The 13,552-nt window shown below is 30.2% G+C and overlaps 1 protein-coding gene across 1 annotated transcript in view; it reads left to right on the forward strand.

The window, feature by feature from the left end:
- The first annotated feature begins 2,252 nt into the window (after positions 1-2,252).
- Positions 2,253-13,552, forward strand: part of LOC142322455 (protein Wnt-5a-like) — a 485,502-nt gene continuing 474,202 nt past the window's right edge. Inside the window, exon 1 of the mRNA XM_075361557.1 lies at positions 2,253-2,297. The gene's annotated coding sequence lies outside the window, so the exon portion shown is untranslated. The remainder of the gene's footprint in view (positions 2,298-13,552) is intronic.

A 13,552-nucleotide genomic window follows, 5' to 3' on the forward strand; every position in this document is an offset into this window, starting at 1 on the left:
TGTAGTGTTTTACCTTTTCTGATATCAGTATCGCTTTGTTAAAAACAATTTTATTTATATTGCAGAAATTTTTGTTTTTTGAGTGGAAGAAATGCAAAACTCTTACTGTACGGTTTACAATTTCATTGTAATTTTTTTTTTTTTGGATATATTATATATATATATATCTAAAGATGAAATACGAGTGAATAGATTATATCATCATTTGGTGTGATTTTATGTTTTTTTTTTTATTTTTAACACATCGAGACTCAAAATACTGGTAGATAGTAGAAGTTTCCTGTTTAAATCAACCACTAAAAAGGTATCATTTTAAAGAAATAAATCAAGAGCACGTGGACAGTGCATTAGCGTCGGTCGTAATTCACACACGCTGGTTTTATTTGTGTTTGTGTTGGTATGCAATGCTTTATCTTGTATGTGATGGATCACTCCCATCGGGATAGAGAGCAGAATACTGCTCGCTTTACACCTTAATTGTAATTTACTGCTTTATCAAGGAGAAATAAGTGAGCAACTTTTATTGAAATATATTGCAGGAACTCAGATATCGGTAACGTAATTAGTTTACAAATTTACCAGGTACTTTGTACTTGACTCTGTAAATAATTACAGAATTATGTGTAGTCCGATGTCAGAGCTTGTTACTATTCTTTCACTTAATTATAATATAAGTGAATTAAACGTGGAATAGCATTTCTAAATTTCACAGTACCTTCGATTTGTCATCTTCCGTTTTGGACAAAATGGAAAATATATTATGATTATAGTTCATTGTTGTATAAAAAAATTAAGTTTTATTTGACACTATAAAACTAAAATAACATTCTTGACAACCCAGTACTTAATTGAATTGCCGACCATATATACGGCGTAACTTTGAACAAAACATTATAGATATTACGATCATTTCAGTATTCCGAAAAATATTTTCTTCGATAATAGGACAATCAATTAAAATTATGTAATGACGGGTGAAATTTTGTAGCGTATGAAAAACACGATGTCTGATCCGGATTCGAATTCAAAACCTTCCAGATGAATAACAGAGAGGCTAACACATCGCCAAGGATGTCGGCCATAAAATAATAATATTTTATTGTAAATATATATTAATAGTATATTATATTTAATACTTTATTAGCCACACATATTTTGCTGGAAAATATGAGCGCAAACTGAACTTATATAAACAAGATTTCTCCAATCCTTATAAAATAAAAAAATAAAAAATATTCGTTAATAGTCAGAAATATCTTTTTATAAATGTCTATTTTGAAATTAATTAGATGAAAATTCAATTTTTCTATTTAAAACTAATTATTTTTTTAACGCTATTAACTTGTAATTCTGAGAAATTACTTGATCACCTTCAATTTTTTTCATACTTTAATATACCATAATAGAAATGCTTAAGATCGGGAAAACTTTGACATTTAAATCTTGTGTTTTCCTGATCTATAAAGTATGAAAAAAAATTTAAGTTGATCCAGTAATCGCTCAGAATTACCATTAAGTTGTATTTAAACAATTTATGAACTAAAATTTATGTTTTACTTTAAACTATAAAATATTTTTTATGACTAATTTACTTTTTATTATAAATTGAACCGCATTTTATAAACGTTTTAAATAAATTTTTCAAACTTCTCATTCCCTTTTTCCACTAGTTCAAGATAGTGGCAAGTAGGCAACTGAAGTAAATGAAGATGACGACTGTTGTAATAAAACACATATTTATAAAATTTATTTGGTTTACAGTTTCAAAAGTTCATTAATAATTACCATTAACGGCTGTCATGAACGGAAATATCGTTAATTATTTAATTAAATGAACAATTAATTAATTAGAAAATTAAATGTGGAACAGAAACTTTTACGTGAATTTTAACTACTGATGGCTATGAAATTAAATATGCTGTTTTTATTAAATTTCTATTAGAAAATTATTCGATTGTAAAATATGTTGACAATTTTGTTATAACACAAAGCTTATTGATGTAAACGTTTCTATAGTCTAATGAAATAAATAATATCCTAAATTTTAACTTTTGCAGATTTTCAACTAAATTAATGCTGGCTGGCGGAGTTTAATTTTCAAAACATGAACATACAGACGACGAGGCACTCGTAACACAATAGGTTTGCATTTAGAGACACCGAAATGCACCGATCAATCACGGAAATTTCCGATTATCAGTACGTATCTCGAGACGGACAGGTTAATACGTGCAACTTAACCTGAGAATGTGTAATAATAAACTAATTTGATTAAGCAACGATCAGCTGTGTAAAAGGTAATATATATATTTATGTAAAAGGTACTTTATTACTTGTCTAGTATTAAAAATGTAGTTTTCAGTAATAATTTTTGTATCTTCTCTTCTTTTTACCGACTTTTCGAAGAAAATTACGGGGTATTACTTTCGGTAATAATTTCGGTTGGGTAGTGAAATTGAATTTTCTTTGCATCTCGAAGTTATGAGGATTACGAAAATGCTACTCGTGTATAAAATTTTGTCTCGAAAATCTCAAAAATATCATTCGTGTATACAATTTTGGGACTCGAAAATCTTCAAAACTACTTGATTAATTTCATTAAAATTTACTTATACCGTAGTAGTACGCTGATGTGAATCTAAAAAAATTGATGAATATTGTTTGAGTCATTCTTGAGCTAGGTTTATTTAAGGTCTTCAACAGACTACATAACCATTTGAGGTTATATAGACTACACAGTCTATATAACCTCAAATTGGTGTATTTTTTTTTATAGGCGCTTATGCAGCGAGTAAATGTATTTAAATTGCTTGTGTGTTGGGTCTACAAAATCGAACGTGTGTAGTACGTTGTACACTTAATAGCGAGGACGTCGTAAACAATAAGTCTGTTTTCTTGCGTAGAACTGCGCAATAGTTTTTAAAAATTATGCCTATTATTAAAAGTTGTTTTATACCATTTTTTTTTCTTTTCCTCTTACTTAATTCAGCTCAACCTGCGTTTATTAATTTTATTATTTTTATTTTGTAGAGAACATTTCCCTGGAGGTCTCGGTAATTAAAATATTATTTTCGATATATCTTAACAAAATTTTTTTATTCATTAAAAATTTGTTTCCTTCCGAAAAAAAATTAGCTTTTGTACATACATAATTTTATTATTTTACATTTTATTGTTATCATCATTGCTTATTTTATTACTGATGGATTACATAATGATACAAATAGATTGATGTATTTTATCACAAAAAAAAAAATTGTAACTAAATGTTTGTATTTCTTCTCTTTTTCATAAGAATTAGCTTTCGTTTGTTTGTGTTTCTTGCAACCGCTTGTTTTTATTCGGACACGTGGTTTTTAGCCCATTTTTTATTTAAAATAAAAATGAAACCGATCTCTATGGTGGAGTGGTAGCGTCTCGGTCTTTCATTCGGAGGTTGCAATTTCGAATCTCGGACAGGCATGGTATTTTTCATAAGCTACAAAATTCCATTTTCATATTCTCACGTACAACAATCTTTTTGCATGCTTCTGTGGTGAATTAATTCATCGGTAAAAAAAAAAAAAAAAATGAAATAAAATAAAAAATAAAAAACAAATTAAAAATAAATTTACTATAAAATAAACATAATACTTTTTCATTAATTATTCTTAAAATTTCAGATTTTTAATCGGCGATAAATTTAGGTTTAGCTAAATGTTTGTAGTTTTTTTTTATAATTTGTAGTCGATTTTTAAAGTCTACTTGAAAAGAACTTCAGAAAGAATTAAACATTTTTTATTTTGTTACGTAGTTTTTATTTTTACTTTGTTTTGAAAAACAGTTTTATTAGTTTTTTTAAATTTATTTCATTAAAATTTATTAAAATTACCTTTTCTAACGCGTCATCAAGTGAATTTATTGTTGATCTGGCCCCAAGCTAATTTATAATACTTTTGAATACGTATTAATATTGAACACTTTTTTTTTAATATATTGAATTCACTTTTCTGGCAGTTATTGAAAACTGAAATTACGGCACAATCATGCCAAAAATCAACTTAGTATTTTTTTGGATTCAGATTGAAATGAAACATCGAGAAACGGAAAAGAGGAAGGGTAAACGTTGCTGTTTAACCAGTTTATTGCTGTTCATTTGTAATTCAAAAAACTTAATTGTTGGAATCAGCTGTTAGTATTGCCAATTTATGAAATTATTTGCAACAAATTTAGATAAAACTAATTTTTAATTAGCTTTAAAGATGTTTAATAATTTTTTTTACTTTTCGCATAAGGAAGTATTGTAATCGTGAAACATTTCGGTTTTCAGATTTCAACGGAAATATCCATTTTGACCATTCCTGAATCCATTTTGACTGGTTTCAGTGACTATACGAACATATTTATCTCGCATAACTCAAAAACGATTAGCCGTAGAATGTTGAAATTTTGGATTTAGGACTGTTGTAACATATAGTTGCGCACCTCCCCTTTTGATTGCAATCAACTGGACCAAAAGCGTCCAAAATAGCCCAAAATTCAAAACATTTGGATTTTTTCACTTTATCTTAACTGAAGTAATCGGTCCTCATCGAGAGCGATTCAGTGATATATCATAAGTAGTACTTATTTTCATCGGTTCCAGAGTTATAAGCAAATGAAATTTTAATTAATGAAATATTTGGATCTTAGGGGAAGGCACATCGGTTCGAATCAGACTTCATTATTATTATTATTATTTTTTTTAAATTTAAATATATTGATTTATTAGTGATTATTAACCTCTGACTGTAAAATATTTTTACTATAAATAATTATTCAATAAAACATTAAAAAAATTTAAAAAATCAGAAGTTAGTGAAATAAAATTTTATGTATTTTTTAAAAAAATGTGTGGTAATTTAATAGGCGTACAAGGAAGTCATGTAGTGTCCACATCAGATTTTTATGTACGTGCTTTTATTTGAGTTTCATATTTAAAAAAAATTGATTGTTTATTTTTGTAAAATATTTAATTCTTTTGTTTTGCAGTATTTTGTTTACCCACTCATTTTGTTTACGTGTTCATTACCCAAAACAAAATTATGTTATTTCAAACAAATTACAGATTTTTTCGACCCCAATCTTTTATCTTTTACCCCAGATTTGTAAAAAACTACTGAAAGTATAATTTTGGGAACTTTTTTTCACCTTTTCAGGTGAGATTTCTTATAAAACCACTAAATTTATCCTTTTATTTGGGTCCCAAAAATTGCAGTCTGATTTAATTCTACCGAAGGCGCAGAAATCAGGGCGAAATCTTTCGCCAGTCGAAAGTTGCTAATGTAGCGTTTCCAAACCTTTGTTTATATGAACATTTTTCTTTATTTTCACCAGTAGAGCACTTCCTGAGAGTCTGTTACTTTCTTAGTAATCGCATGTATTAGATGTTTGCGTGTGTGTACTGTTTGTTTTGGTTAATAAATGGGATTAGCTGTAAAAACCTTCTAATTTTTCATAGCCTTTTTTTATACGGGACGTTTATGCTATTTGATGGTGTGATTTCTAACAGGTTGAAGGATAGAAGGGGTCAGAGTTCATAACTCGGTTCGTTTGCCGGGAAGGTTTACCGTTGTCGTCAATTTTTTGCCATTAAGTGGATTTCTTTCAGGTTTAAAAGGGTCTAATTGTAAACAAAATTTAGATTGTTAATTAAAATATTTATTTATTTCTAGAAATAGATATTTCTATTTTTAATACTATCGATTTAATTGAAAAGAAAAACGTTTTTCTTTAATCGATTATTATCTTCTTCGCGTTTATTTTTCTCTCGCATTATCCGTCATTTTTTTAATTATTATTACTACTGTTATGTAAGAAGAAAGACTGCTATTAAGTTTTCTTCCAGTTGGAACACAAAGGCTAGACATTAATTTATGTTATTATTATTATAAAAACAAAGATGTATGTTTTCATTTAATTTGCAATCGTATTTAAATGTAACAACGGATGAACGTAACAATAAATAAGACATTTACGTACTGTTATAATTTAATTATTCATAGAAATGATAATGGAAAATGTAAAACGAGAAGGGTGGATTTCTTTTAGAATTCTTAACTGCTATTCATCGGGTCTTATGAAATAAATATTGTTTAATTCTCTTTCATTCGCCATTGTATCCGACAGTCTGTTCTCTTACATATTACAAAAAAAAAAAAACAAAATGAAAGGAGAAACTCCTTTGAAATATTCAAACAATGTTCTTATACAACCTAAAATAGCCTAATTATAAGCCAACAATAGTCGTATTAAAGCCAAGATGAATTAATAAAAAGCTACCTTATAGAATAGGAAAACATATGAAAAGTATATTTGTTTTATTATCTATTATCTAGTTGTGTCTTTGAAATTGAATCCGCTTTTACGAATTGTCTTAATAATAATTTATCTTCATTTTGTATCTTGCTTAACCGTACTAAAAGATTTGCATAACAGGCGACTATTTCAAGTCGGATGTACATTTGAAAAAAAAAAGTATAATAAAACAAAATAGATTTATTGTCACATATAAAAATAAGTTTTTTATATAACATAAGTCTACTCTACAATTTATAAGCATGTTATATCCTTGCCGATGAGTTTGATGATTAACAACTTCCTTTATAATTTAACAGTAAAAAATTAAGGGTGGGAGGATGATGTTGTTTTAATCCAAACCGGTATGCTTTTATCCTATTTAATTAAATTCTATTAACAAGATTTTCCTTTACAAAAATGAAGAAAATTATATTATTTTGACTATTTTTCAACTTAAATTCAAATTTACGCTCTTGAAAACATCGGTACCAAAAATAAACTTTTTGGTACTTTTATCGAAAATGGGCGCCACTGATTATTTGTTTAAATACTCAATTTATTTATTTGTAACAACGAAGGAATGTTATTTGATTTAAATGCCAGGAAAGGAAAGAATAAGATAAGAAAAAGTTTCGTGATTGCAACGACGTGAATTCAATACGATATCTGATGTTAAAATTGTATCTAAATGTTAAAATCTAGATTCATTAGGTATCAATTATTACCTAGACTCAGTTCTGTGCGTTTATCTTGAAAGGATTTTAATTTCGCTACCGGCGTTTAACACGAATGTTTCGAATTTCCCTACTAAATTAGACCGATGCCGTTGAGCTACTGCAACTGCGAGGCATTCTACCGTGAAACAGATAACTTCGCAATGTACACGGTATGCGTTTTTACAAAACCGATGGTGTTGTATGGCGTTGGAACGAACGTTCTTCCAAACTTTTTCGGAATTTCACAGGGGAAAAAAATTATAGTTATAATTTGTGTATCTAACGTTAATTGGACGAGGTTATCGAGCGAAGTGAACGTGGGTTGTGTTGATACACGTAAGATTTATCAGTACACGCAATCGTACTTATATCAAAATAACCTAACCAAACATAAAAAACGCTCGCTTCGCTCGCTAACTTAGTCTAATCGACGTTAAATATAAAAGTTATGTAAAACCAAATAAGCTAAAGTATAATGATTCGTAAAACATCCTGGCTGTGAAATTCCGAAAATACTGTACTTGCTAGTCGAAAGTCTATATGCGTGTCGGTACGTGGCTGAAAAATCGAACCTCAGCTTCGTGGCCTTCGTACGTTTTCTTTGTAGTTGGGCATTCGAACTATCAATCATCAGTCGGGTCTGAATGCAGTAGTCGACTAGAATAATTTCATTAGAGAATTGTACGTCGACTATATTGAACTACACCGGAAAGAAAAAATTGGGGAAAACAGTGTAGTCGTAGAAATCAATGAGACGCTGTTCTCGAGGCGCAAAAATCATGGTTGTCGCGTTTATCCACAATAGTGGGTTTTCAGTGGCATTGTTTGTGGAAAACGGTGAGTGCTTCGTTGTGAAAGTTGCCGACAGATGGATTCAAATTTTGCTCGACGCTATCAAAGACACGTTAATGACAGGAGCAAATTGCATTCAGATTCCTGAAGCGCATATCAAACGGATGCACTGAAACGGAAGGGTTCCGCCATTATACTGGGAATCATCGGTTTCATTTTGTCGATCCTCAGAGCGGTGTTTAGTAGTTAAACCGTTGAACGCTTGTGGGGGTCAGTGGAATAAAAAGCAGAGGAGAACTGCCAGGCATCACGTGGAATTCTACTTTGCCGAATTCATGTGGCGTCGCATGTTAGGGACGAAAACATGTTTCAGAAAATACTATGCAATAACAAACACTCGGCCACCGAAGTCGGTGTAACAGCCAGTAAGTAAATTTTCGGTGATCGATAAATTGAAGTATTACAGTAGCCCTATCTGTTCCTAAAAAGCCACCGTTTTAAAGGGAACAACTAACTGGTGGCGGGCACCCGTATTCGATAAAAATACAATTTTTAAAATGTTCCTTAATAACTAGATTAAAGTAACCTTTGATTGTTGACCTTACCCGGTTTGAGTCGTTTTAGATATATTTTCACGTAACAGCTATTTTATTCGTACATTGTTATTAGTAAATAAATTACAATATCTGAAATTGAAAGTTTTAAAAAATTATAATTTTAATTAAAAGTAGTAATTACTACAATGCGAACGAAATTATGTTTTAAAGTGTAATACTGCTCATTTGTACATTAACATGTTAATACTGTTAAATTTTTTCCACGTTGCCACAGTTAATGAAATTGTTAAAAAAAAATTTTTAACATTTCAATTTCCGTTTATTAATATATGCATTTTCTCATTCACTACAAACACATCAGTTTTTATTTTAAAGATAACAATTCTTGATTATAACAGATTACTTTCATAAGCAGTTGAGCTAGATATTGATAGAGAAAAAGTTTTTTATATAAAGAATATTTTTAGATTTTTTTTTACTTTTTGTTCGTTTTACACAGGCGTAAAAATGCATTGAAAAATTGTGTATTTTTCTTTCATTTTCTTAGGTTTTTTTTAAAGAATAATTGAATAACATAAGCCTTTCTTTGTTTTTAAACTTTTTACTAAGGAATATTATTAATATTCAAAATCATCAGCAAAGATATAATTCGACTAGTTTACAAAGGATTACACTCTCTTGCAAAATCGATCTTATTCTCCTTAATTTAAAAAAGAAAAGTATGTTCAATGAAAGATGACTGTTCTGTATTAACGATTGTGTTCGGCAAATTGATATTTTATTAATAACAGTGTAGCTTCATTTTTTAACAAATTTTTAAAGTTGTCTAAATTGTTTGAAAAATTAATCGGAAAAGAAAAAAATTACATTTCCATTTGTCTGTTTTCCACTGAATAAACTCTATTCCTTGACGCTTTTTATACGAATCAAAATTCTTAACTCGATTTCAAACTGTAAATTCATCCACCGTTCTACAAAAATATTTTGTCAACAATCTTTCTGAACTTCACCGGTAATCGAGATTAAATTTTAATTATTCTCCGAGAGATAAAGTTAACTTTATTATTCCTGTTATGACATTTCATATTTTCTTATCTAAATAAACAAAATAGATATTGTTTACGATAAAATTCTTAACCTTGTAAAATCTTTTACGTAAAAAATTATGATGTGGACACCACATGACTTCCTTGTACGCCTGCTAAATTACATATACACGCATTTTAAAAATACATAAAATTTTATTTCACTAATAACTTCTGATTTTTTTCTTCTTATGTTTTTATTGAATTATTATTTACTGTAAAACCCTTCTTAGGTAATTCTGAGCAATTATTCTCCGACCTCAATTTTTCCCATATTGCAATATGTTATATTACAGGTCAAAATGAAGACGAAACGAGCGAAACAATTTTCCGGAACGTTACCAATATTATAAATATAATCTAACGAAACTTCTTAACCTACGCTCGCTTCGTTGGCTAACGTTGACTAGCGAGCGTAGGTTAAGATCGGTTCGATTATATTTATTATAAATATATATATTTATTTGGTTATCTAATAAACAAACACGGACAAATTCATATTATGAATTTTTTCAAAATTATTTCAATCTAACGTCTAAAATTATTATTTTTATAAGCTAAAAAATACACGTGTAAAATTGCAATAAAAGAACGTCAAAAAGTCTGTCTTTCTCATCGATATGTTTTAAAAAAATTAATCTTCCTAAAACTCAAAGCTATTGCAGTATCACACAAACTCAATGATTGAAATGAAACCCCTCTTGAGGTACGAAACACAATAGACGTGTAAAACACACAAAACAAAGACATACAAAACAAATGCGTACGGACTTTGTTACCAAATTTGGACTCGGGGCCCTCAAAGCAAGCAGGAGTTCAAAACCTTTTAAAAACCGTTTTAAGCAAACATTCAAGAAAACCTTTTAGTAGTATAAAAAAGCGGGTTTAAACGCAAATTCAAGGTCATCCACTTGGCGCCAGGCAGTCTGCTGGCGCGCACGCTAGCGTGTAGGCTTTTCAGGCTTTTTTCAGAAGCGTGCACGCTAGCGTGTAGGCTTTTCAGGCTTTTTTCAGAAGCGCGCACGCTAGCGTGTAGGCTTTTCAGGCTTTTTTCAGAAGCGCGCACGCTAGCGTGCGCGCCAGCAGACTGCCTGGCGCCAAGTGGATGACTTTGAATTTGCGTTTAAACCCGCTTTTTTATACTACTCCTTTTGAAAGATAGAAATACTTCCTTCTGTTAAACTCACGATTATATTCACCGGTCGTAGTAACAGAAGGAATTAACAATCACTATAATTTTAAAACAATTTTTTAACCCTTAGATCAATTTCAGTTACCTCAGTAAGGGGTTTCGTTTGTCTTCAATAACTATCAATACTACAAGACTAAATCTTAATTGAATTTGTATTTAGGCGGAATCAAAAGCGCATGAGTGATTAGGATTAGCGTTATTGGGAGACGTGGTATTGCACAATAATTATAATAGAATCCTATACAAGATATTCTTTTTTAAATCATCAGTTATTTGGACCGTTTTATGCTTACTTTCCATTCTTTTTATTCTACGATCAACATACATTCTGCAATCGAATTCCTTGATTATTTGTTTCATATATTCCAATTTCTGAAGTCCTGTACAGGTTTATCTTTTACGTCTTGAAGGTAAAACATCCATCAACAAATAAACTAAACCTGACCCACCAACCCGGTTCGTTTCTTTCTCCTTCTCCTGTAACTCTTAAGTCCTATTCGTTGCTAATTTGATCGTCTCGCCTAATTTTTATCGTTTTGTAACAGTAAACTTCAAGAGATATTCTTTCTTTTCCTGTTGCTCCTGTTTCACTTCTCTGAAGCGCTACACTCGACACAAACCGTTTCAAAATTTTTTTCCTAATTTTTAGTTATACATTTTATAGTAGCAAATTTCTTTTACGCGTGAAAAATCTCCTTGCTTGTATCAATTTGGGGCTGCGCCCCGAGGAGCCGCGGCCTCTTCATAGGGGCGCCGCGAAATATTGTAAAAGCTTCATAATTAATTGAACCAAGACATTTATAATTATTAATTTAATGCTAATAAAGTAAAAAAGTAACGAAGATACACGAGTTTTATTTATTTTTATCTCTTACTTACGAGTAGTCATATTTTTACTTAGGTTAGGGCGCCATGGAATAACCCACGGGTTGGTCTAGTGATAAGTTCGTCTTCCCGAATCAACTGATTTGGAATTCGAGAGTTCCGGCGTTCAAGTCCCAGCAAAGGCAGTTACTTTTATACTGATTTGAATACTAGATCGTGGATAACGGTGTTCTTTGATGGTTGGGTTTCAATTAACCACACATCTCAGGATTGGTCGAACTGAGACTGTACAAGTCTATACATCTTTTTTTTTTACACTTTTATTTTTCACCCATTCTCGTAGTATAACTGAGCAAGAGTTGCAACGGTACTTACGTATTAACGCCACCGCAGCTACAGCTTTATTGAGTATTTATTTTTTTGAGTCTCTTTATTAATTTTAAGAAATGGTTATTTGTATTTATTTATTTTATAAATATAATTTAACCAAATTTAACCTACGCTCGCTTTGTTCGCTAACCTTGATTAATTAACACCGTAATTCTTTATTATGAGTATTTATTAAATAAATACTCAAAGAATTACGGTGTTAATTAGTCAAGGTTAGCGAACAAAGCGAGCGTAGGTAAAATTTGGTTATATTTATAAAATAAATAATTTTTATTTATTTTAATCTATGTTAAACTCTATATCGGCCCATTTTCCACCGAAATCCGATTGACTACTTTGTTTTTAAATAAAGCTGTAGCTGCGGTGGCGTTAATACGTAAGTACCGTTGCAACATATTTGCGGACTTATCCTGGTTCCCTACCTTCATAACAAAATAATGCTGATGGCAGTCTTCACAAGAGTCGTCAGACTGGGTTCCGTGACGACGACCGCTGAAAAATTGACGTATAATTTTAATTACTTTTTATTTTTTATGCACATAAAAGTGTGAGTAATTTTACATGTATGTACTCGTATATGTAAAGTCACACAAACTTTGTGTATTATGTATGTATATATATAATTTTCAAAAAAATATTTTCTTATTTTCCTAATGTGTACGTTGCAATCCGTTAAACTAGTGAACAATAAGCAACCCCCTCCCACCCCTACGGCCCAACAATTTTGGGACGACATGTACTCGTATGATATGTAAATAAGGTTTAGTCTTATACATCTCAGGCGGACCATTCAGTATTCACTGTCTAGTATCCAAAACCGTATAAAAGCAACTTACTTTTCGTACGATTTGAAACTCAAAATCTACGACTTCGAAAATCAGCTTTTAAAAAACTTATTTGCGACAACAGGTTAACCGCTAAACTAGTCCAGTGAGCTAAAGTTTTCTGTTTCGACATGTAGCACTGACTAGCGAATTCACCTGTTTTTAAGCAAATGTTTAGCAGTTGTAACTTTTTAAAATCAAATTATTTATTTCCTGACAAATTTTTCAACCCATTGGGCCATTAATATTTTTACATGAAAGTATTTAAAATAAAATAGTGTTTTTTTTTTTACTAATTATTATAAAAATGTAGATTTTAAAATTAATGAGAAAAACAAATTTCTAGCCTTCATTTTTGGATAACAGTTATCTAATTGCATGATTTTCTCTACATAGATATTTTTACTACGGTTTATGAGTCTAAGATGATTCACTTAATTAGATCCTAAACCTAAATTACAACTTAAAATTCTAATTTAAATTATATATTTTATTTAAAAAATTTGACGTTGTGTGAAGCGGAATAACACATCGCCAACATTGATTGCCATACATTTTCATACATATTATGGCATTGAATGCCATAACAGTAGAAGGAAGATTAAAGAAAAACAAACCAACATACTTGGCGTTTATAGACCTAGAAAAGGCATTCGATAAAATGACTGGAATAGACTGGAATAAAATGTTCAGCATTTTAAAAAAATTAGGGTTCAAATACAGAGATAGAAGAACAATTGCTAACCAAACAGCAACAGTAATAATTGAAGAACATAAGAAAGAAGCCGTAATAAGAAAGGGAGTCCGACAAGGATGTTCCCTATCTCTGTTACTTTTTAATCTTTACATGGAA

This window comes from Lycorma delicatula, chromosome 3, assembly GCF_047948215.1.
Source record: "Lycorma delicatula isolate Av1 chromosome 3, ASM4794821v1, whole genome shotgun sequence".
Taxonomy (NCBI): Eukaryota; Metazoa; Arthropoda; class Insecta; order Hemiptera; family Fulgoridae; genus Lycorma; species Lycorma delicatula.